Here is a 24,244-nt window from a genome sequence, read left to right as displayed (position 1 = left end):
TCAGGTAGGGGGCAAGTTGCCTGATCTGACGAAGATGGAAAAATGCAGACTTGGCAACCGCCGTGACCTGGGCCTCCATCGATAGGGAGGCATCCAGGAGCACACCCAGACTCTTTACCACTGGCAAAGTTGCCAGTGGTGTCCCATCCAGGGCAGGGAGCTGGATCCCAACATCTGGCAGCCCCCATCCCAGCTGCAGGACCTCCGTCTTCACTGGGTTCAATTTCAGCCTGCTCTGGTTCAACCATGCCATCACAGCCTCCAAAGCTCTGGCCAGATTGTCTGGGGCCGTGTCTGGCCAGCCGTCCATCAACAGAAAAAGTTGGGTGTCATCCGCGTATTGATGACAACCCAGCCCAAACCTCCGCACCAACTGGGCGAGGGGGCACATATAGATGATAAATAACATCGGGGAGAGTATCGCCCCTTGGGGAACCCCACACACCAAAGGGTGACGGGGCGATATATCTCCCCCAAGCGCCACCCTCTGTCCCCGACCCTGGAGAAAGGAGACCAGCCACTGTAAGACTGTCCCCCTAATCCCCATGTCGGCAAGGCAGCTGGCCAACAAATCATAGTCAACCGTGTCAAACGCTGCTGTGAGATCAAGTAACACAAGCAGCGCTGACCCGCCTCGATCCAGATGCCTGCGAAGGTCGTCTGTGAGGGCAACCAAGGCTGTCTCTGTCCCATGGCCAGGATGGAAGCCAGACTGGAATGGGTCCAGGACTAGAGCATCATTCAGGAATTCCTGCAGTTGTACCGCCACCGCCCGCTCAATCACCTTGCCCAGGAACGGGAGGTTCGACACTGGGCGGTAACTGGACGGGTTGGTGGGGTCCAAAGATGTTTTTTTCAGGAGGGGCCGCACCACCGCCTACTTTAACACTCCTGGAAAAACCCCAGAGCTCAGGGAGATGTTAACAATGGCCTCCAAATGGTCCCGTAGCCCCTCTGAGCTGGCCTTCACCAGCCAGGATGGGCAGGGGTCCAGAGGACAGGTGGTTGGCCTCATCCCCTGCAGGATCCTGTCAACATCGTCCTGAGAGAGCAGCCTGAAATGGTCTAATACGGACCCAGAAGACAGCCAAGGGGTCTTAAGAGAGAGTACTGCAAGAGAAGGCTTCCTGAAGAACAAAGCTGTGTGTAGCAGTTCAGATTGTCAACGGGTTTGGAGATTATTGCCTGTAACATGTTCATTTTAAGATATCATATAACAATTTTGTTTGTCGTTTGTTTTATTTTTTAAACCTACCTCATATAATTTGGCCCCTCCTTATGTTACCTTAAAACTTTTACCTCAGGAGACCCCTGGTCACAACACTCCTTTTATTTCCACACACAGAGAACTTCAGGTGTTCTCTACTTTACCCAGGCTTATACCTCTAGAACACCTTCCTTTTGGGGTTTTAATCCCACCACTAAACCCTCCTGTGGCATTTTGCCTTGTTTGTGTGACCTATATTTTGCTGCCTCTCTGACTCCCTCAAAAGGTTTTCACTGACACCCAAGGCTTTTGCCTTAGAAGTGCTCTGTTTAACTGGTATAGGAAGGCTTTGTTATAGTATGGTAGTATGACAGAACAGTCAGTGTGTGGGGGTGGCTGTGAAGTAAAAAAAGGGAACCTTTCTTGCTTAATCAGAAGTAGAATTTATTTATAAGAACATAAGCAAGATGACTGCAGAGTTTTGATAAGTGTATTAGTTTCAGAATAGTTCATAAGCTTGGTGGTTTCAAAAATAGTTATATCTTCACAGATGCAGTCACAAACATGAATTTTCCACACAGATCTTCACTGACAGAGTAAACACTCCTCTCATCCACACAGACATTAGGCTTATTTACACAGTTTGCCTGACAAAATAACCTCTGTCTGAGATATACAGAGGCTTCCCCAGGCTCAAACACAGGGCACACACAGATTGCTGAGCACCCTCAGGCTACAGCTACCATCCAATCACAGCACACTTAATTCATCCATCCAGCCCCCTTCATCTTTCCTCAGAGGCTTACATCAAAACCCACAGTAACCAATAGTCAATGCCTCCACATAAATACACACTAACATATTTACATGCAAAACATATAATTTGCTGAAAGTTTGAAAAAAGTTTGAAAAGGTAAAATGTATCAAGGAACTCATGTTATTCTGAAGAAACTGACTGGAAATTTCCTGCCTAGGAAGTATCTCTTCCTGAAATGGAATACTAAGTTAGAAGCTGGTGAGTTACCTTAGGTACCAGGTATTTAGAATGCACACAACCAGGCTAAAATAGAAGGTTCTTCTAAATACATAAAAATAGATTACTTTCAGTTTCTATGTTTTAGTAATATTGGTGTCAGAAATTGCTTCTACCTAGCTACCGTTTCTCATTTCACAAAATTAACATTTATATTTCATGAGCATTGGTAGAACTTTGCTTGCACTTGGATTTCTGAATTTCATTCCTGATGATTATTTATTATAGACTGTTGGGGGAATGAAGATAATTGATGCAAAGAGAGCAGGTAGAAAATGTAATTGCAGAGTTCAAAAGAGGCCCCTGTCCCACTTGTAACAAGTGGTCCATAAAGATAAAAAGCACAAAGTATTTATAGGAATGATTTACTTTGTTGGCCCTTCTCTTTCTCCTGCATTCTGACAACATGGAGCTGCTGCCTGTCTGCTATCCATAGGAGACCAAAAATTAAGAGTTTCTAGCCATAAGCATTACAAAGTACAGAGGGCCATACCTATTTAAGGCACACTTAACAGGAAATAATACCTCCAACAAGAAGACAGGCCTCTCAAGGCAATCAGACCATTCTTGTCAATAAAGAACTAGGTTCACATTAGCATTCTCCAAAAAAGACAACTCAGAGTCTCTCTACATGAGACATCTTACATGGGACGCTCAAGTGTTAATTTTATCTTCTGCTCCCCGAAGGCTCTGTCAATTTCACCTCCCATAAAATTAACAAACCCTCTGAGGAGTGATTTCTGTGGCTCTGTGTTTTTAAACTACACATCCTGGCTAACATTGCATCTCCATGTAAGATTTCTCATGTAGAGAGACTCTCAGATAATTTATAGCTGTTTGAATTCCTCAGCAAATCCCCAGCTTAGTGACCTCTCAGCATCTCCTCCCTGCCCAGAAACCATTCCTTACATTCCTAATTTTAAGCTTTCTCAGAATTTGGTGTTGCTCTCTTCTTCTCTGCCCTTCACCCAATCCAGTGGCTTACCTGTTAGCTCACCTTCCATTTCTGTGTAAATCTGGGGGTGGGGGGAAAGAATATTTTATTTTAAACTCGAGCCTCTTTCCCTGTAATGGAGGCCAGAATCTTCCCCCCAAATCATGTTTCATGTCAGTAGTGGATAACTTTCAAATACATTACTTACTGACTTCAAATTGCCCCAGTTTGTCTAGTTAATGAGGTAGTCATTCTTGATGTACAGAATACATCTCCCCCCACCAATTACTTTTGGGTTAATTTGCTGCCTACACATTTTGACCCCTTCTTTGAGAAGTGGACTTTTGCATGGAACCCTTGATTTATTCTCTTGCAATACCTCTTTGCCCCTTTCCCCTTCCTTTCTTGAGTTTAGTACACTCCATAATTTGTGGGTTCTTGGGCTATTTAATGCTTAACATGAGTGTTGCACAGTTTGATATTATCGCTGTATGCTTAATGGCTTCCTAATTCTTCAAGCTTCCATTATTGTCCCCACATAATACATTTTATTTCTGAGTTTATATAGATGCTCAGTTCCTTCAACCCAATTGGCTCAGATATTGTTCTTATGAATAATGGATCCCTTAGTATTTTAATTCAGTAGCTCTGTTAGTGAAGCTGGCATTCTGCATATGCAAGTATAAGCCTATACCATCTGAAGATGTACAACAGTGAAAGAGAAAGTGGAATCCACAGATCCACATAGCGTTACATACAGGCATGACTTGTCAGTCATTAAATGTGTAACCAACAATGAGATGCCTTTCAAAGTGATGTAGAACAGGCATCTTGTCTTAAAATACATATCAGCACACCTCCATCTTTAAGCGTAGAGATGCAGTGGCTTGAATCCTAATTGCTTTCTATCGAAAAGGAAAGACTTTTTTTGCCAGTGTGTCTCTCTTAATGCAGACTCCAATGATAGCACAGAGATATCATGCTGACCTTTAATTTACCTTCTGACTTCAATCCTGAGAAAGCTGTTCTCTTCATAGCAAGTGGAGGTGGGGGGCAATAAAGATGCAGCTGCGTCCCCATTTGCTCTATCATCCTGTGATGAAGAAATGAGTGTCTATGGTTGTTGTGGGTTTTCTGGGCTGTATTGCCGTGGTCTTGGCATTGTAGTTCCTGATGTTTCGCCAGCAGCTGTGGCTGGCATCTTCAGAAGTGTAGCACCAAAAGACAGAGATCTCTCAGTGTCACCGTGACACTGAGAGATCTCTGTCTTTTCGTGCTACACCTCTGAAGATGCCAGCCACAGCTGCTGGCGAAACATCAGGAACTACAATGCCAAGACCACGGCAATACAGCCCAGAAAACCCACAACAACCATCGTTCTCCAGCCGTGAAAGCCTTCGACAATACATCAAATGAGTGTCTTTCCAACCATTGATAGCATCATAAAATGAGTGCTATGAGTACAACTTGCCTAGCTGATAAGATGCCATGGGACTTGGAGGGAGGCTTTCCTGATGGGGGCAAGGAACCACCTCTCTGGGAAAGGGTTTAAAAGATCTGCAGTCCTTTGTGTGTGTGTGTATGTTGTTCATCTGGGAATTGGAGTAAGAGAGGTATGAGAGCAGGGTGTCTCAACCTCTGTGCACTCCTAATGTTGAGCGCCCAAGCTGAAGAACCATTTTAGGATGCTGAGGAAACTCTAGTGACATTCAAGTAGCATGGCTAGAGCTTAGAAATGTAGCTTTTCCCTTTCTTTTATATTTAGCTTCCTAATCCTTTATGTCATGATTAGGGATGTGCGTTTCGGCATTCAGAATGCCGAAAGAATGCCGAAACAAAAGTGTTTCGGCTTCTTTCGGGGAATGCCGAAACGTTTCGGGGAATGCCGAAACGTTTCGGGTAGCCGAAAGAAAAAAGCCGAAACGTTTCAGGATTCTTTCGGCTTTCTTTCGGCTTTTCAATGGGAAAATGCCTCCGTCTTCCCGGACATCTGGGGGAGGCATTTTCCCACCGAATAAGCCCAAAATTGGTGGGGACCTTCCTCTAACCCTTCTCTAACAACCACCCAAGTTTCAGACAGATTGGACTTTGGGGGGGCCATGTTATGGCCCCCCAAAGCAGGTCCCCCCATCCTCCCATAAGAAAGCGAAGGAGCAGCATATTGTTAGCATGCTGCTGCTAATCTTCTTCATTATTTCCTATGGGGAAAAAATGAAGAAGCAGGCTTCCTTTGCCAGGGGTGGCATTTTGCATACAAAATGCCCCCTCACCCTCAGGGGCCCTTCTCCCACCCCTCCTCCCACCCCCCACCAAGGCTCAGCCTGCTCCCACTTGGGGGGGCCATTTCATGGCCTCCCCAAGTAGGTGCTCTAATCTCTACCACTGACAGCTGGGGGAGGCTTGTGTTGCCAGGGGTGGCATTTTGCATGCAAAATGCCCCCCAGCCCTCAGGGGCCCTTCTCCCACCCTTCCCCCCACCCCCCACCCAGGCTCAGACTGCTCCCACTTGGGGGGGTCATTTCATGGCCTCCCCAAGTAGGTGCTCTTTTCTCTACCACTGACAGCTGGGGAAGGCTTGTCTTGCCAGGGGTGGCATTTTGCATGCAAAATGCCCCCCAGCCCTCTGGGGCCCTTCTCCCACCCTTCCTCCCACCCCCCACCAAGGCTCAGACTGCTCCCACTTGGGGGGGCATTTCATGGCCTCCCCAAGTAGGTCCTCTCAGCCCCTAAAGTCCACCCCTTACAGCCCCACACAAACCCAATTCCCCCCCAGCTGCCACACACAGACCCAAATCCCCACATTAGCCCCTCACAGACCCAAATCCACCCCCACCTGCCCCACACCCATAACCCCAGGAACAGGCTGGCAAAGGCCAGCCCTCTCCCTTTGTTCCCTATGCTGGGAACTTCTAAACTCTCTTTCCCTGGGCAATTCCGCACAGCCCAGGGGTGCCACAATGGTGGGCACACTTCTGAGTGCCAGCTGGTCCCTGTGAAAGAGCACCTGAACCACAGACACCCTCCCTCAAATTCCCCCACCACCTACAGAGATGGCTGGCCAGCCAGCCCCATTGTTCCCTATGATGGGAACCAACTGCACAACAAAGAATAAAACAAGAACAACACAAAATAAAGTTTTAAAAAAATTATTTTCTCCCTTCCAAAGTACAAGTAGGCAAAGCATTATGACACATTACACCAGCAGTCCCCCACACAGAAAAATAACACAACTCACTTAACATCAGAGAATCACAAAGCATGATTCCTGTCAAAAACACTTTATTTCTTGAACAGCTTTAGGTTACACAGCAGGGGGGAACACCAAAGGGCATGGCAGCACTATCTTACACAAAAATAACACAACTCACTTAACATCAGAGAATCACAAAAACACAATTCCTGGCAAAAACACTTTATTTCTTGAACAGCTTTAGGTTACACAGCAGGGGGGAACACCAAAGGGCATGGCAGCACTATCTTACACAAAAATAACACAACTCACTTAACATCAGAGAATCACAAAAACACAATTCCTGGCAAAAACACTTTATTTCTTGAACAGCTTTAGGTTACACAGTAGGAGGGCACAACAGGGCATGATAGCAATGTACTACAAAAAATGATACAACCCACTTCACCGTTTTTGACAGCAATTGTGTTTGTGTGATTCTCTGATGTGAAGTGGGTTGTGTTATTTTTGTGTAGTACACTGCTTTCCTGCTCTGTGGTGCCTTCCTACTGTGTAACCTAAAGCAGTTACAGAAATAAAGTGCTTTTGACAGCAATTTTTTGGGGTGATTCTTTAATGTGAAGTGAGTTGTGTTATTTTTGTGTAAGGTACTGCTTCCATGCCCTTTGGTGTTCCCCCCCTGCTGTGTAGCCTAAAGCTGTTCAAGAAATAAAGTGTTTTTGACAGGAATTGTGCTTTTGTGATTCTCTGATGTTAAGTGAGTTGTGTTATTTTTGTGTAAGATAGTGCTGCCATGCCCTTTGGTGTTCCCCCCTGCTGTGTAACCTAAAGCTGTTCAAGAAATAAAGTGTTTTTGACAGGAATCGTGTTTTGTGATTCTCTGATGTTAAGTGAGTTTTGTTTTAATTTTTCTGTGTGGGGGACTGCTGGTGTAATGTGTCATCATAATGCTTTGCCTACTTGTACTTTGGAAGGGAGAAAATAATTTTTTTAAAACTTTATTTTGTGTTGTTCTTGTTTTATTCTTTGTTGTGCAGTTGATTCCCATCATAGGGAACAATGGGGCTGGCTGGCCAGCCATCTCTGTAGGTGGTGGGGGAATTTGAGGGAGGGTGTCTGTGGTTCAGGTGCTCTTTCACAGGGACCAGCTGGCACTCAGAAGTGTGCCCACCATTGTGGCACCCCTGGGCTGTGCAGAATTGCCCAGGGAAAGAGAGTTTAGAAGTTCCCAGCATAGGGAACAAAGGGAGAGGGCTGGCCTTTGCCAGCCTGTTCCTGGGGTTATGGGTGTGGGGCAGGTGGGGGTGGATTTGGGTCTGTGAGGGGCTAATGTGGGGATTTGGGTCTGTGTGTGGCAGCTGGGGGGGAATTGGGTTTGTGTGGGGCTGTAAGGGGTGGACTTTAGTGGGAGCAGTCTGAGCCTTGGTGGGGGGTGGGAGGAAGGGTGGGAGAAGGGCCCCAGAGGGCTGGGGGGCATTTTGCATGCAAAATGCCACCCCTGGCAAGACAAGCCTCTCCCAGCTGTCAGTGGTAGAGATGAGAGCAGAGCACCTACTTGGGGAGGCCATGAAATGCCCCCCCCAAGTGGGAGCAGGCTGAGCCTTGGTGGGGGGTGGGAGGAGGGGTGGGAGAAGGGCCCCAGACGGTTGGGGGACATTTTGCATGCAAAATGCCACCCCTGGCAACACAAGCCTCCCCCAGCTGTCAGTGGTAGAGATTAGAGCACCTACTTGGGGAGGCCATGAAATGGCCCCCCCCAAGTGGGAGCAGGCTGAGCCTTGGTGGGGGGTGGGAGGAGGGGTGGGAGAAGGGCCCCTGAGGGTAAGGGGGCATTTTGCATGCAAAATGCCACCCCTGGCAAAGGAAGCCTGCCTCTTCATTTTTTCCCCATAGGAAATAATGAAGAAAGATTAGCAGCAGCATGCTAACAATATGCTGCTCCTTCGCTTTCTTATGGGAGGATGGGGGGACCTGCTTTGGGGGGCCATAACATGGCCCCCCAAAGTCCAATCTGTCTGAAACTTGGGTGGTTGTTAGAGAAGGGTTAGAGGAAGGTCCCCACCAATTTTGGGCTTATTCGGTGGGAAAATGCCTCCTCCAGGCGTCCTGGAAGACGGAGGCATTTTCCCTTAGAAAAAAGCCGAAAGAATGCCGAAATAATGCCGAAAGAATCCCGAAAGCTGAAAGCCGAAAGAGATTCTTGTTTCGGCTTTCGGCTTTAACGATAGAGAATCTTCTTTCGGCTTTCTACTTTCGGCTATAGCCGAAAATTTTTGGCTTGCACACCCCTAGTCATGATTAGACATGGGCATGAACAGCAATACGAACTAAAAAAAAACCCACAAACAGCCCAATCTGCTGTTCACGAACAAGCTGTTTGTGAGGCCCCATTCTAAACGAACATGTGGTCGTTGCAAGCCTCATTCGTTGATGATCGTCAAGCCAGACAGTCTGGCACCTGCAATCAATTCCCATGGTAACTTAGGCAGGGGTGTTTGAACTCTGAACTCCTGCTGTTGCCCTGGAAACCCCAATCTAAGCCCAATTTAGCTTGATAGGCAGGTCTTCCTTCCAAGTGTGGACTGGAACTCCAAATTTGTTACAAGAGGAAAAGACCAGGGGGGAGGGGGGCTCCCAGCTCTGGCTTTCAGGGAGACACAGCTGCTGTTAGAGAGACAGGGAGAGTGCATTGGAGCTTGAATTTTCTTTGAGTGATGTGATAGGGATCTACCCCTTCAGGTTCCAGGGCTGCTGCCAGGGTCTGGGGCCAAGCTATTATTTATTATTGGTACCTTTCCTGCTGCCTGCTCAGGTAGGGTTTCTGGGAGTGGTGCAGTAGGGATCTACCCCTTCAAGTTCCAGGGCTGCTGCCAGGCTCAGGGGCCAAGCTATTATTTATTATTGGTACATTTCCTGCTGCCTGCTCAGGTAGGGTTTCTGGGAGTGGTGCACTAGGGATCTTGATGGCTGGAGGAGAGCCTGCTGGCCCCCACAAACAACAAACAATGAACATGTTCATGACAGGATCATGTCCGTCAGTGTTCGTTGTTCGTTGTTCATGGATGGCAATGAACAACAAACATCATGTTCATTTTTTTTTCTGTTCGTGCCCATGTCTAGTCATGATGTAACCTTTCTTGCATATTCTGTGCTCTACAAATATATATCCTAATCATAATATCATAAAGTTCTTTCTTAAATGAAAGTTCTTTCTTAAACTGGCTCTTTCTTAAAGAGCCAGATTGGTGTAGTGGTTAGGAGCACGGGACTCTAATCTGGAGAGCCAGGTTTGATTCCCCACTCCTCCACGAAAGCCAGCTGGGTGACCTTGGGCAAGTCACAGTTCTCTGGAGCTCTCTCAGCCCCACCCACCTCACAGGGTGATTGTTGTGGGGTAATAACACTTTGTAAACCGCTCTGAGTGGGCATTAAGTTGTCCTGGACAGTATATAAATAGAATGTTGTTATTATTATTATAAATTAAGAGCCAGTTGTGTCAACAGTTCCTCAACCATGTGTCTAGTTGTTCATTCATTGCTGGCATTCTGTGACTTCTCAGAGGCTCATCATGTCCAGGCCTGGCAAATTACAGTTTGGTGGTGGCAACTGAAGAAGGAAGAGGGAAGTGTGGGTTTGAGCATCCAGATGCAGCAAATGTCCTACATTCTGCCCCGGCCATAACACCCCCTGTTTCCCCACATTCTGTTCCCTGGGGGTTCACTAGCCTTTGTGCAGATGCAAGTTCAGAAAAAAAGTGGCAACCAAATTGGAACGTGTCCTTACAAGGCTTAATACTAGCTATGAAAATTTAGCCCAAATGTAAACACTTATGTAAATTATTTATATTTATTTATAGTCCACTTTTTCTCCCAAAGGGAACCAAAAGTAGCTTACAAAATTATTCTCCCCTCCTCAATTTTATCCTCATAACAATCTCATGAGGTAGGACAGGCTGAGAGAGTGACTGGCTGGCCCTCTTGAGCTTCCATGTCTGAGGGAGGATTTGAACCTGGGTCACCCATATCCTAGTGCAATGTCTAACAACTACACTGGCTCTCTAACATCAAGCTAACTTTTAAAAATCAGTGTGAATTTTTTATGTTTGACTACCGCTTTGTCTTCTGTAAGCATATTGTTGTCATATCTAAACCATTTTTCAACAGCAACAAGAACTAGAAATTTGTTTTAACTACAATCTAAAATGTATCCATAGGCAAATATCCTTAACTGATCTCTAGTTTGTGCCACAGGTGACAGGGTGATAAGCCCAGATTCACTCTAGTTGGAGCAAGTTGCAGAATATTTGGTAGCTTGAAATAAAACTAATTATGAATTCTATGTGCCCACTGCTGCTGCTGCTGCTGCTGCCAAAAAAAACCCCCAAACCTTTCAGCACTAATCTCTTTTTTTCTAAAATTAACCTTGCTAGCAGAACATCTCCAATCTTGCGCCCATTGAGACAGCATCTAGCACTCATAGTGATGCTTTTTGGAATCTAATTTTCTCATTGTTATTCATTGGTACTCATAGGTTCACTACACGGGATTTATGAGTGGATATGAATCCTCTCCTCTCGATGTGATATGTGCTGTAGATTAACACCTGCTTCTTCTCTGTTTGGGGAAATCACAGAAATCTTGTCTCTCTTGTGAATCCAAGCTGAAGCCATGCTCCTCCAAAATTTATGCATGAAATGAGAAGAGAAAGGGTGTCTTTTGTACTTCATGAGCAGATGCCTTTTTCTTTTTAAAGGTGTTTACTCAACTAGGGTGTTTATTCTCTAAGACTCTTAAAGCACGGAAATATTTGCATTGCAAAGCAGCACAAACCTAGTGCTGAAGGAGCTGATGGATCCTAGAGACTGCACTGCGCATGGTTGCAAAAAGGGTCTAGCATCATGCAAAGAAGCATTTACACAGAACCTCATTCATAAATAAACATAGACGCAAATCCCAAGCTAGCTATGGCAAATATAACAGTGCTTTAACATTCAGAAGGAGGAGTGGGGAGTGAAGACCAATGTGTGTGCGGGAGGCAAGGCAAGAGGAGAAGAGTTTCCCTCCTTTTATCATCTCTTTCCTGCTTTCCTCAGGCATTCTGGCTCAATGGTCAGCTGCTGCAGCTCTTCTTTTTCAAACTAGGTAGTACTTGATTTAAGTAAAAAGGCTCCATTAGCCCCTAGTGATATAACACCCCTTCTTCTGCCTACTTTGCTAACCCCATTGTGTTCCTCAGTGCTAAGTTCCTATTGCAAGATATTTTTAGTAGAAAATTTGGTTCTGGGAGGAGAAATTAATTGCAAATGTAGGAAGAAATGTATTTTGCCCTTTACTCTAATACTTCTGGCTAATGCAGCTGCCTTTGCTTAAAGTAAAGCTTAGAATAAAATATAGTCATGATGGTTAAATCTGCTTTTAATCCACTTTCTGGACAGCTAATGACCAGGTTGGTAAATTTGCATACGTAGACAGAGTCTAGTTATCTGTTTCAGTACGGTGATAAAGACAAAATTTTACTTTCAGCGTCTGTAGTGATGTCTGGGCCACTTTAAAAAGTGATGATATTGCTTTGTTATTATATATTTTACCCTGGTTATCCTGATTTTGGATGACTGGAGGATTATAGGGGTATCCATCCCTGAAAAATAAAGAACAAACTAGGAGGGTCTTATGATTTTGAAGAATAAAATGGGCTTGTGGGAAACATATGCAAGTTTTCTGCTTGTTCTAGTTCAGGGCTTGGAGCTTCATATAATTGCTAGGGGTGTGCATCCTCAAATTCTGGAACTGAAAATTTACACTAAAAGACTGTTTGGGGTCATTACCATGATTTCTGAAATGGTAAACACAATATTGGATTCTTAGGCAATGCAAAAAACCCCCAAAAACCTGAAAACGTCCATGCTGTTTTTTGTGTTCAGATGCTTATCCACAGCTGCAGGCATCTTGTTTTAATTTGATCCTCTTGATTTCCAAGGTAACAGCATTTCTCCTTTCCAATTGGATCCATACAAGGGATCAGGAATGTTTCCAGCCCATCAGCATTGGAGACAAGCCTCAGTGAAGGAATTTTTAAGGCCTACAGCTGCTGCTATGAGTTGGATTGCATTGTCAGAGGAATGAGAGACCCACCAACCTGTATTATAACGCTGTAACTTTACATCCTGACTTCCCTCTTTGCTTCACCCCACCCAGCTCCTGTCTGGGATATAAAGGCTCAGGGATCTCCATTCCTACTTGTAGTGCTCTGTCTCTTGAAAGCTTATAATGTGAAGATCTTGTTGGTCTCTCAGGTGCCCCTGGAATCAAATCCTTCTGTCACACCCACCAGAAACTCCTTAAATACTTATAGGGATTAAAGTGCCCCTATGGTAGACACCCAGCATGAAGACTTGTGTTCCATAGTAACTGGATGTTTGATTCATCACATACAGTCACACACACACATACTCTATTTATGCGAAAAAACTGAATTATTTTCAAAGTATGCAATGATGTGGTGGGGAGGGTGGGAATGCAGCTTTCTGCAAAGGAAGCCTTCTTTACTTTGTGAAAGGAGACAAAGGACCACAACAAAGATAGATGGCAAATGCAGTTTTCAGTGGAAAGATTTAAAAATATATATTGCCCATCAGTCACTGCAAGTTTATGAAAAGACACAAGATTCAGTCAGGAATTTCTTTTTGAAATACTGGCAGCCAGTACTCTCTTGCTGGGCTGTCACCATTTCCTCACCATAAGAATTAGTGGGGAGAAGTGCACCAAGGGGGTCTACTTTGTGGGGAGTCTGTAAAACTGAACCCCGTTCAATCTGTTCAAAACGTAGATGGTCTTTAGAGTACAGGGACAGCTATGTTTTAAGCAAATGTGGTGCCATTATCTTTAAAAGCAGCTGTCCTAGACCCTCAAATATATTTCCCATTGAAACTAATGGACTTGAAATTCCAGAACCAGAAAAATAATACACGGGTTTGAAGTCTGAACCAGTACTGTCCTACTTGAAAATCAGGAATAAGCAATAAACATGTCCCCAAATCTGAAATTATAACTTTCTTTTCAGAGCATACCCCTAATTATTGTCATGAGAGCTTCGAGAGTAGGTAGGGGTGTCACATGATTCCACAGGTGGCAATGCCCACTCCCCTTCACTCAGCTGGGATCAGAGGCAAAGCAGGTGGCAATGCCTGCCCCCTGACTTCACCCAGCTGGGATCAGGAGCAGAGTAGGTAGCAGTTCCCACCTCCCGCCATCACCTGGCCAGAATCAGGCATGGAGCAGAAGGCAATGCCTGCTGATTCCCCTTCAACTCACTGGAATCAGGCACAGAGCAGACAGCAATGTCCATGCCCTCTTCACCCAGCTGGGATCAGACATGGAGCAGACAGCAGTGCCCACCCACCTTCACCCAGATGGAATCAGGCACAGAGCAGGAGACAGTGCCTGTCCCCCTTCACCCGGCTGGGATCAGGCATGGAGTAGATGGCAATGCCCGCCCCCGCTTTCAACTGGCTGGGATCAGGCATGGAGCAGGAAGCAATTTCCAACCCCTCTTCACCCAGCTGGGATCAGGAGCAGAGCATGGGGAAATGCCCCCCCCCATTTACCCCACTGGGATCAGATGTGGAGTAGGTGGCAATGCCCATGCCCCTTCACCCAGCTGGAATCAGGCACAGAGCAGGAGCCAATGCCCTCCCCCCTTCACCCAGCCAGGATCAGGAGTGGAGCAGGTGGCAATGCCCTTCCCCTCTTCATACGGCCAAGATCAGAAGAGAAGCAGGCAGCACTGACTGCTCCTCCTTCACCCAGCTGGGATCAGGTGTGGAGTATGTGGCAATGCCCACCCCCCCTTCACTCTGCCTGAATCAGGCATGAACTAGGTTGCAATGGCTGCCCCCTTCACCTGGCTGAGATCAGACGTGGAACAGGTGGCAATGCCCACTCCCCTTCACCCAGCTGGAATCAGGCACAGAGCAGGAGGCAATACCCACCTCCCTTTACCTGGCTGGGATCAGTAGCAGATCATGTAGTAATGCCCACTCCTTCACCCAGCCGAGATCAGTCACAGAGGAGGAGGCAATGCCCACCTGCCTGCCCTCCCCTTTCTAGAGCCCATTGTATGTTTTCCCCACAACAGGCTTTGTTACTAGTACCCCTAATTATTATCATGAGAGCTTGGAGAGTAGATAGGGGTGAGCCACCATTCCACAGAGAAATTCCTTTCTTAAATTGTTAGAGCAAACAGTGAGAATACTGTTATTTGAATTGCTCGCCAGTGTTCAGTCTCAATTGTATTGGGCAAAATTTCCAGTGAATTTAGAAAGAGAGACATATTTTTATTTCATATTCACCTTTTCTAATTCCCTCATCCCAATCTTTGACAAGAATTTAAAACTGTGCCTATATAGGGCCACTTTTATTAATTCAGCCAGGGGCTTTGGCTGCTTCTAAGAATTTTGAGTCGTTAAGTCGTTCTATGTTTTAATCTTTCTGACATCAGGGCTATTGAGGTTTTAAAATTTAATATGGAGAGACTGCAGTAGATTCTCCAAAGCTTTTATAATGCTCTCAGAAGACTCAATAAGTTATATAATATATTATACAGTAACAAATCCCAAGGCCAAAAAAGGCTACATAGTCTGAAATCTTAAAATGAATAGGGTTACCACCTCCTGAATCTACATACTGTCTCCACACTAGTGTGGCATCATTGATGGGGGTCTACACAAGGTCATTCTTTTTGTCGATGAGAGACCAAGGGTAACTTTGAACAATCCCCACAATTTCTTGTTCCCTTCTCCCATGAGAAAGCCCATGCATAATTGAAACGGCCTCTTGTTTTCATTAATTATGTATCTGCTGAAGAAAAGAACCTGGTTTTTTTAAAAATCCATGACAAATCCCCATTATTGTTTTGCATAGAAAGGTAATCCATCTCAGGACACGAACTAAGGGTAAAGGAGAATAAATATGGTTATTAGGAATAGCCTCAGATCTAATAATTATGAACTACTCCTTCAAACTGATAGATCTGCTTCTTTATTTAAATGGAACACCCATCACATCCAAAGGCTTGAGGCAGCTAAATTAAAAAGAGCCCAAAGACGCCATTAAAAATAATAAAATGTTATTCCCATCTCCCTGCAAACCTCTGCCTGTTACAGTCTCCAAAAACCTATCCAGACCAGTAGGCTAGGACTTCGATAAATTTCCAAGAGGAGTCGAAGTGCAGTCCTAAGCAGAGTTACACCCTTCTCAGTTTATTGAAGTCTGAGGCTTAGAAGGGTTTGATTCTGCTTAGAATTGCACTGTCATTTCCATATCTGAAGGGCAGTCATCCTCTGGGAACTTGTGTGCCATTCAGCTTCAGTGCATGAATTGTATATGATCAGTGTTAGCAGCTGTAAAGGAACACTGGAGGAAAAAACTTTTCTTAGTTATGCCAAACCTAATGTTTTGGGAACAAATCAACTTAAATCATACCAGGAAGATAATAGAGAAGATACTAGTGCAGACAGAGAATCAATATTTGTGCCCTGAATAGCCCATCCTTACCATGAGATAATGGCATATCTATGTATCCATTTAACTTCTGGATTATCTCAAATGGAGTGTATGAAAGGTGGTTTTCAATCTTGGTTTTCAGATCCCTAGGATACAGTGATGATATATTTTAGGCATATATCAGCACTGTTGGTCTTTGGGCTAACTGCCTGCAGACACTTAAATGAACTCTCAGCCATTTTTTTCTAAGATAAAGCATATTAGAGAAGGAATACTGGAAAGTGGGGCACATATCTTTTTCACTGCCCAATGTTTCTCTGGTTCATATTGTCTCCCATCTTCTTTTCGCCTCACAAACATAGAATTAGGGAGAGGTGGGTGGCAATTTGGAACTGAAGCTGAAGGTGAGGAAAGTTTTAAACATTCCCTCCACCACTGCTCCTCTGCTCCAAATCATCTCATCCCAACCTGCTTTTGTTTAGAAAAGACAACCATTGTGGATTGATTGCATGCACTTTTGGGCAATGTGTAAGACCATAGTGATAAAGTTTGCTGAGCCCTACCAGTAAGTGATATTCCAGTCCAACCACCCACTGGTCCATCAGGATTCGATTTTTTAAAAAGAACAATCTGGAAGGGCTGGTTCAGAAGCATACATACCCATTGCCTAGATGATGGTTGTGCCATAAGTTGATGACTTGAATGTCTATGTATCACTTTAAAATGATGCTTTCCTAAGGGAATCAGGTCATACATTCATTCAAGTATACTTATATGCTTAGAAATCAAGTGTGGCATGGCCCTTATAGCTGTATCTTCCAGTTTGTACGAACAACAGGTTGGATCCAATCAGCCTTTGCACTGAATCTTTCCAAGTTCTGCACATTACTGTAGCCCGTATCTCCTGTGGCTTTTGCACATGCAGATCCCATGAGCCACAGGATAGCCTTTTTGGGTGGTCAAAGAGAACCCCTCCTTTCTTTTTCAGCAGCAAAATAGCTGGTTGGATCCAACTCACAGTTTTAAGGAAAGATAATGCTGCTTCACTATCATCTTATCCTATCCATAAACACTTTAGAATTATCATATGCTGATATAATTCATCTGCAAAATAACATACATACATACATAATATGTAAGAATAAAATGTACTAGATAGATGGTATAGAATTTAAATTTAGTTACCTGACAGTGCAATTTCCACTATTTTCAGGTCCCTCAAACATTCAGTTAATGTACAATGGTACCAAAAATGGTGCTTAAGGCTGCCAGTGAAATGCATGTATTAGCACAATCACCCTCAGGCTGTTATTCAAAGTGAGTCTATTATTTATTTATTTATTTGAAACATTTATATGTCACCTTTCTACCCAAATGGAGTTCAAAGGCGGCATACATTAAAACATTAAAAAACTGAAAACAACATTTTATAAAATTTAAATTTAAAACATTTAAAACAGTATAAAAAGAATTCAGCAACACACAACACAACACCCAGAACATAGAGGAGGACCAGTAACAGTTATTGCAGATATGCCAAAAGAAACAAAAAAGGCTTAACCTGCAGGCAAAAGGAAGCAATGGGGAATGGGTAGATGAATCTCCCTGGGAAGGGAATTCCAAAGTTTTGGTGCTATTACTGAGAAGGCTGTTTCTTGGATTTCCACCCATCTAGAGTCAGATGGTGGGAGCACTCAAACAAGGCAGCCATAGGTGACTGGAGTGAACAGGTAGATTTATATGGAAGAAAGTGGTCCTTAAGATCTGCTGGCCCCAAGCTGTATAGGGCTTTAAACATCAGTACTCGCACTTTAAATTGAGCATGAAAGCAAATTGGGAGCCAGTGTAGATGGAACAAGACTGGGGTAATATGGTCCCTATGACCCACTCGAGTCAGCATTTTGGCTGCAGTATATGGTACCAACTATAGTTTCCAGACAGTCTTCAAGGGCAGCCTTCTGTAGATCGCATTGCAGTAATCTAATCTAGATGTTACCATGGCATGAACTACGGTGAAAAGATCTTTCCTGCCCAGATGAAGCTGGAACCTCTGGTAACTGCAGCCACCTGTTTATCCAAAAAGATACCTGGGTCCAGGAACACTCCCAAGCTACAAACTTGCTTCTTTAAGCAGAGCACAACCCCATTTAGTACAGACCTGGGTCAGACCATCCCCCCAACAGTAGCAACTCTATTTTGTTTACTGCAATTAAGCTTTAGCTTATTAGCCCGCATCCACTCTAAAAGTGCCTCCGGATATCTGTTCACAGTTTCTGCAGCATCCCTGGGATCTGCACAAGATACAGCTAAGTGTCACCCACGTATTGGTGGCAACTCAGCCCAGATCTCTAGATGATCTCTCATAGTGGCTTCACATAGATGTTAAAAAAGCATGGAGGGCAAGATGGAACCTTGGGATACCCTGGAAGCAAGAGGCTAAGGGGCAGACCAGCAGTCACACTCACCCTGTCCATCTCCCAAAGCATGTTATCTATCAGGGAAACCATGGCTGTTTCATTCCCATAAACAGGCCTGAAAACATTGGAATGGATCCAAACAATCTGGTTCATTAAGAAATCTCTGGAGCTGGCCATGCACCACCCATTCAATCACCTTGCTAAAGAATGGTACATTTGAGACTGGGCAGTAGTTACTCAACTCTCCTGGGTTTACCCTAGGTTTTTTAAGAATGGAAGTTCCACTACCCACTTCAATGCAGGAGTGATCACCTCGTTTCTCAGGGAGGCATTTATTGTCTTCCAGCCAGGTCCGCCAGCCCTTCCCCCCAGAAGATTTAAACAGCTCGGAGGAGCAAGGATCATATAAGCAGGTGGTAGGCCTCAAACTTCCAAGAATCCCATTCACATCCTCAGACTCTATAAGATGAAAGGCATTCCACACATCTGGACAAATTAGTACCGTAGGACCACCTGATCCCATTGCTGCTAATGTAGTCTCCAAGTCAGAATGGATATGAGATATTTTATTGACAAAGTGCTTAGCAAAATTATCACAGTGGGCTGCAGAGCTTCTACTTCCTCCTGCAGGCCAGAACCCAATAGGCCCCTGACCACCCAGATGAATTCCACAGGTCTACACTATGTGGATGTTTACAATGTTGGCAAAGAAATATTGTTTCTTTGTAGCCATCACCTCCATGGAGTAGGCTTTAAAATGAACTCTAGGCTGAACCTTGTTGGATTTATCTCTTTCTCCACTATCACTCTAGCAGTATCCCTTGTGTTTTCATCAATCTGCAAGCAGCTTCTTAGGCTCTTAGAATTGAGAGAGGGCTCCTAGGTGCACTTTTATCAATTGCCTGGATCAGTTCCTCATTCCAGAGGTCATCCACAACATCCATAGGAACTCCAACCACATCAGCAAGAAAATCCCCTAGTGCAGTCTGAAAACCAATTAGACTCATCAGGTTACAAGATCATCCTAACTGATCCCCCACCTCTACAGAGTCTTTGTATCCCTGTTAAGTCTAAAGCTTAACAGACAGAGATCTGTTTGTCCATGACAAGGGGACCATCTTCAACGCTTCCACCTTCAGATCACCTTCCTCCTGCCCAGAGCAAAACATCAGATCAAGAATGTGCCATGCATAGTGTGTGGGGCCTGTTATTACCCAAGACAGGTTCATGTTTATCATGGAGACCATGAAATCCTGAGTTGTTCCAGACAAGGAAGCCTTGGCACTAGGGGTGTGCAAAGGCACCCTGGTTCATGTTTCCCGAATCTGGCAAACCCAAATCGAGAAGCCGATTCGGGTATAGCAGAAACCCGAATCGCCCAGCCTCACTTAACATCAGAGAATCACAAAAGCAGAATTCCTGTCAAAAACACTTTATTTCTTGAACAGCTTTAGGTTACATAGTAGGAGGGCACAACAGGGCATGATAGCAGTGTTTTACACAAAATAATACAACCCACTTCACCGTTTTTGACAGCAATTGTGTTTGGGTGATTCTCTGATGTGAAGTGAGTTGAGTTATTTTTGTGTAGCACACTGCATTCATGCCCTGTTGTGCCTTCTTACTGTGTAACCTAAAGCAGTTAAAGAAATAAAGTGCTTTTGACAGCATTTTTTGGGGTGATTCTTTAATGTGAAGTGAGTTGTGTTATGTTTGTGTAAGATACTGCTGCCATGCCCTTTGGTGTTCCCCCCTGCTGTGTAACCTAAAGCGTTCAAGAAATAAAGTGTTTTTGACAGGAATTGTGCTTTTGTGATTCTCTGATGTTAAGTGAGTTGTGTTATTTTTCTGTGTGTGGGACTGCTGGTGTAATGTGTCATAATGCTTTGCCTACTTGTACTTTGAAAGGGAGAAAATATTTTTTTAAAAACTTTATTTTGTGTTGTTGGTGTTTTATTCTTTGTTGTGCAGTTGGTTCCCATCATAGGGAACAATGGGGCTGGCTGGCCAGCCATCTCTGTAGGTGGTGGGGGAATTTGAGGGAGGGTGTCTGTGGTTCAGGCGCTCTTTCCCAGGGACAAGCTGGCACTCAGAAGTGTGCCCACCATTGTGGCACCCCTGGGCTGTGCAGAATTGCCCAGGGAAAGAGAGTTTAGAAGTTCCCAGCATAGGGAACAAAGGGAGAGGGCTGGCCTTTGCCAGCCTGTTCCTGGGGTTATGGGTGTGGGGCTGCTGGGGGTGGATTTGGGTCTGTGAGGGGCTAATGTGGGGATTTGGGTCTGTGTGTGGCAGCTGGGGGGAATTGGGTTTGTGTGGGGCTGTAGGGGGTGGACTTTGGGGGCTGAGAGCACCTACTTGGGGAGGCCCCCAAGTGGGAGCAGGCTGAGCCTTGGTGGGGGGTGGGAGTAGAGGTGGGAGAAGGGCCCCTGAGGGTTGGGGGGCATTTTGCATGCAAAATGCCACCCCTGGCAAAGGAAGCCTGCCTCTTCATGTTTTCCCCATAGGAAATAATGAAGAAGATTAGCAGCAGCAAGCTAAAAAGACGCTCACTTTTCCCTTTCTTAGGTGAGGATGGGGGGACCTGGTTTGGGGGCCATAACATGGCCCCCCAAAGTCCAATAGGTCTGAAACTTGGAGGGTTGTTAGAGAGGAGTTAGAGGAAGGTCCCCACCAATTTTGGCTTGATTCGGTGGGAAAATGCCTCCCCCAGGCGTCCAGGAAGACGGAGGCATTTTCCCATTGAAAAACCCGAATCAACCCGAATCAACCCGAATCGATTCGGGTTATGGCAATTCGGAAAACCCAAATCGATTCTTGGCACTGTTTCAGACGCACCCCATTTCTTGAGTATTATTTGCAAGAACAGAACAAAAATGTTTTCTGTGTGTAACTAGGGAATATTTATTTCCAAATGAGGGAGAAACTTTTAATATGCAAGTAAAATACACAAAAGGGGGGGGTGAGTGGCTATTTTGAGCCTTTTGGACCTAATGCCTCCTTAGTCTCTAATATGGAAATTGCATACTGTCTACAACTGCGGGCCGACTTGTGGACTCACAGTGCTGAAAATGGTCATAAAAGCATAGTGGTGGAACATGAAGTAAGAAACAATACTAGGTACATCTTGTGAAATTTAAATTTTTATTTTTATTGTTTTTAAGAGCAGACTGCCACGTCAGATCAGAAGTAGCATCAGCATATAAAGCTTGACTTGCCATCTCCTGCTTTAAAAAATCCTGGAGATTTGGGAGGCAGAGTTTGGGGAGGCTAGAGAGATCTGTGGGGATGTGATGCTGTAGAGTCTGCCCTCAGAAGCTGTGATTTTTTCCATGGTAAATAATATTTGTGGACTAGAGATCAGTTGTAATTCCAGGACAACTCGAAATGCCACTTGAAGGTTGACAATGTTACATACGGCTCATATTTGTGACTGTTGTAAAATGTGTATAAATATAAATTGAATGTATTTCTATCATCACTTTAAAAGATTTGTTGAGGTAAAATAGAAATCTATGGCAGGGTTAGAGTAGGGTAAACTCAACTGTAAATTTCTCCTGCTAAATTCTGCCTTTTTTATGCTACAGAAGCCCTAAATCTATGAGCATTATCATTTCCTTTGTTTTTTATAGGAAACCTGTGATGACTTTCCTGGCCAGTCCAGCCTAGGTAGGTTTTTTTGTTTTCATAGTGTCAAGTTCATTTTCAAAGGATAGCTTCAGATCATTTAATGCTACCGAAAAAAAATATCACAATTACTTAATAGCATTATCCTTAGCATCCTATTTCATTGTGGATATTACCATTCCAATTCTTCAAAGTACCACCAAATATTGCTCACAAATTGCTTTTGAGGAAATGTTGTCCACCTGGTTACCTTTTCCAAATAAAATATTTAGCATTTGTTCCGAGTCATAACATTTCTAATATCTGGGAGAAAATCTAAATTTTATTTCCTTCACAAAGTACAAAGGGAACGTAAGATGAACCCATGGTGATGTTTTGGGTTGGAATTTGTTTCTGGCAGATTTTACTTAGAAGTAAAAAAACACTTTTGTGAAACAATACAATGGTCATGGTAATTAAACTTCATAAAAATTAGATATTATAGGTGGAACATTATTTGTATAAAATTTGACTGTATATAAGTAAACTGCATGTGCTTGGCCTTTAGCCAGGCAAATATTTAGTCTGGCAAAGAGCCTGTTATTTTGCAAAGGAGCCACTGTTGTCATTTTTAACAATGCAGCTTCCTATTCCACATGAATCTCTGTATTTGTGTAAAGCACTCATAGGGACCCTTAGGCAGAATGGCAGGTAAATAATAAACTAGAACTCTTCCCCATATGGGATTTGGAGTCATAGCTCATTAAATTCCTTGGCACATTACAAGTTATTCTTTTATTGTGCAAAGACGCAGGTAACGTTCTGTTCCTGGCTCTGATTCATGCAGCAAACAACGTTTCTCCCAAGGTACTGGCTTGAAAATATATTGGTGAATGATAATGCTGAATGATGTGAGTTTGATGTTATTATTTAAAGTTTTGGCTTAACTGAATTATTCCACTTCATTTCATTTCAAATACCACAGTTTCTCATTAGACACACTGTTATTCTTCATATAAAGCAATGACATCAATACTTAAATATTATTAATCCCACCAATTTCCCCTTAACATCTGAATTTTATATTCTATTGGTTTTTCTTTCAGCCAGTAGAGTCCTGGATTGTCACTCTCTTTTATTCTTTTCTAACTTCTCTTCAATATTCAAGAGGATACTAGAAAGAGCAGAGGGAAAATGAATGAGGCAAATGGGGATAAGGCTCCTGTCCCCTTTAACAGCTGGGTTAAAGGAAGGAACTTTTGGAGGGAAAAGCTTGCCATGAGGAGGTGAAAAAAGTGATTCCTCAAGCACTTCTACAAAGAATAAACAATTTCTGCTCAGCAAAAAACACTGGTATGTCAGATAGTTTATAAGGAGTGACATTTAAAACTCTTCTGGCACTTCTTGTTATCTTGCTTGCATACGAAGGAGGGTACATCTGGGAGACAATAAAGAGAGCATTAAAGAATCAAGTCACAATATCCAGAGACACTCAAGGCCATGCCCTGTAATAAATCTTGGCACTTCTAGAACACCCTTTTCTTGCTATCTTTGTCTAGGTTGCAATTTCTGCAAGGCCAGGAAAAAAAAATGAAAGTAGGGAAAGAGGACAAAGGCAAGGAGGAAGCCATGGCTCATTCCATGATTCTATTTGAAAGAACAAAACTTACAAAAAGTAAAAGACTAAAACTATATTGGTGTAAGAAAAATCCCTTAACAAGAACAAATTCTATAATAAACAAAAGAAAGATTATTATTTCAACAGGAAAACTTTAATATAGTCACAAAATATTTAAGATTACCATCAGGTTAACTTTTGTTAACATAGAAAACATCCTGTATTATCATTAAACCCATTAAAGCATGTTAAATGTTGTTAAAAGTATTCACGTTTAAACATTACACATATTATTTAAAATATTTATTCATTACACCTGTATTCCACTCTTCCTGTAAAACAGGCTCGGAGCAGATCAAATCAAAAATATAAACTGGTACAAAATAATTAAAAACAACTTCAATTAATAATGCGATATTCCTATTACACAAACCCTCAGCAACCAAGAACCTGTGGGTGGGGGGGTATATGTGGTACATGTCTACAGTAGAGATGGGCACGAACTGGAAAAAACCCGAAGCATGTGGTTCATGGTTTGTCAAATTTCACGAACCTGCCCCTGATTTGGGAACTGGTTCATTTGGTTCGTGAAAATGTCACATCCAGGTCAGAAAGTCATCACTTCCGGGTCAGCAGAAGGTCACTTCCGGGTCAGCAGAAGGTCACTTCCGGGTCAGCCGAAGATCTGCAGGAAGTCCATTCCCTGTTGCCTAGGAAACTGATTGATTGGCACCAGGCTGTC

The sequence above is a fragment of the Eublepharis macularius genome, chromosome 4 (genome assembly GCF_028583425.1).
Source record: "Eublepharis macularius isolate TG4126 chromosome 4, MPM_Emac_v1.0, whole genome shotgun sequence".
Lineage (NCBI taxonomy): Eukaryota > Metazoa > Chordata > Lepidosauria > Squamata > Eublepharidae > Eublepharis > Eublepharis macularius.
This window is presented reverse-complemented; position numbering follows the sequence as displayed.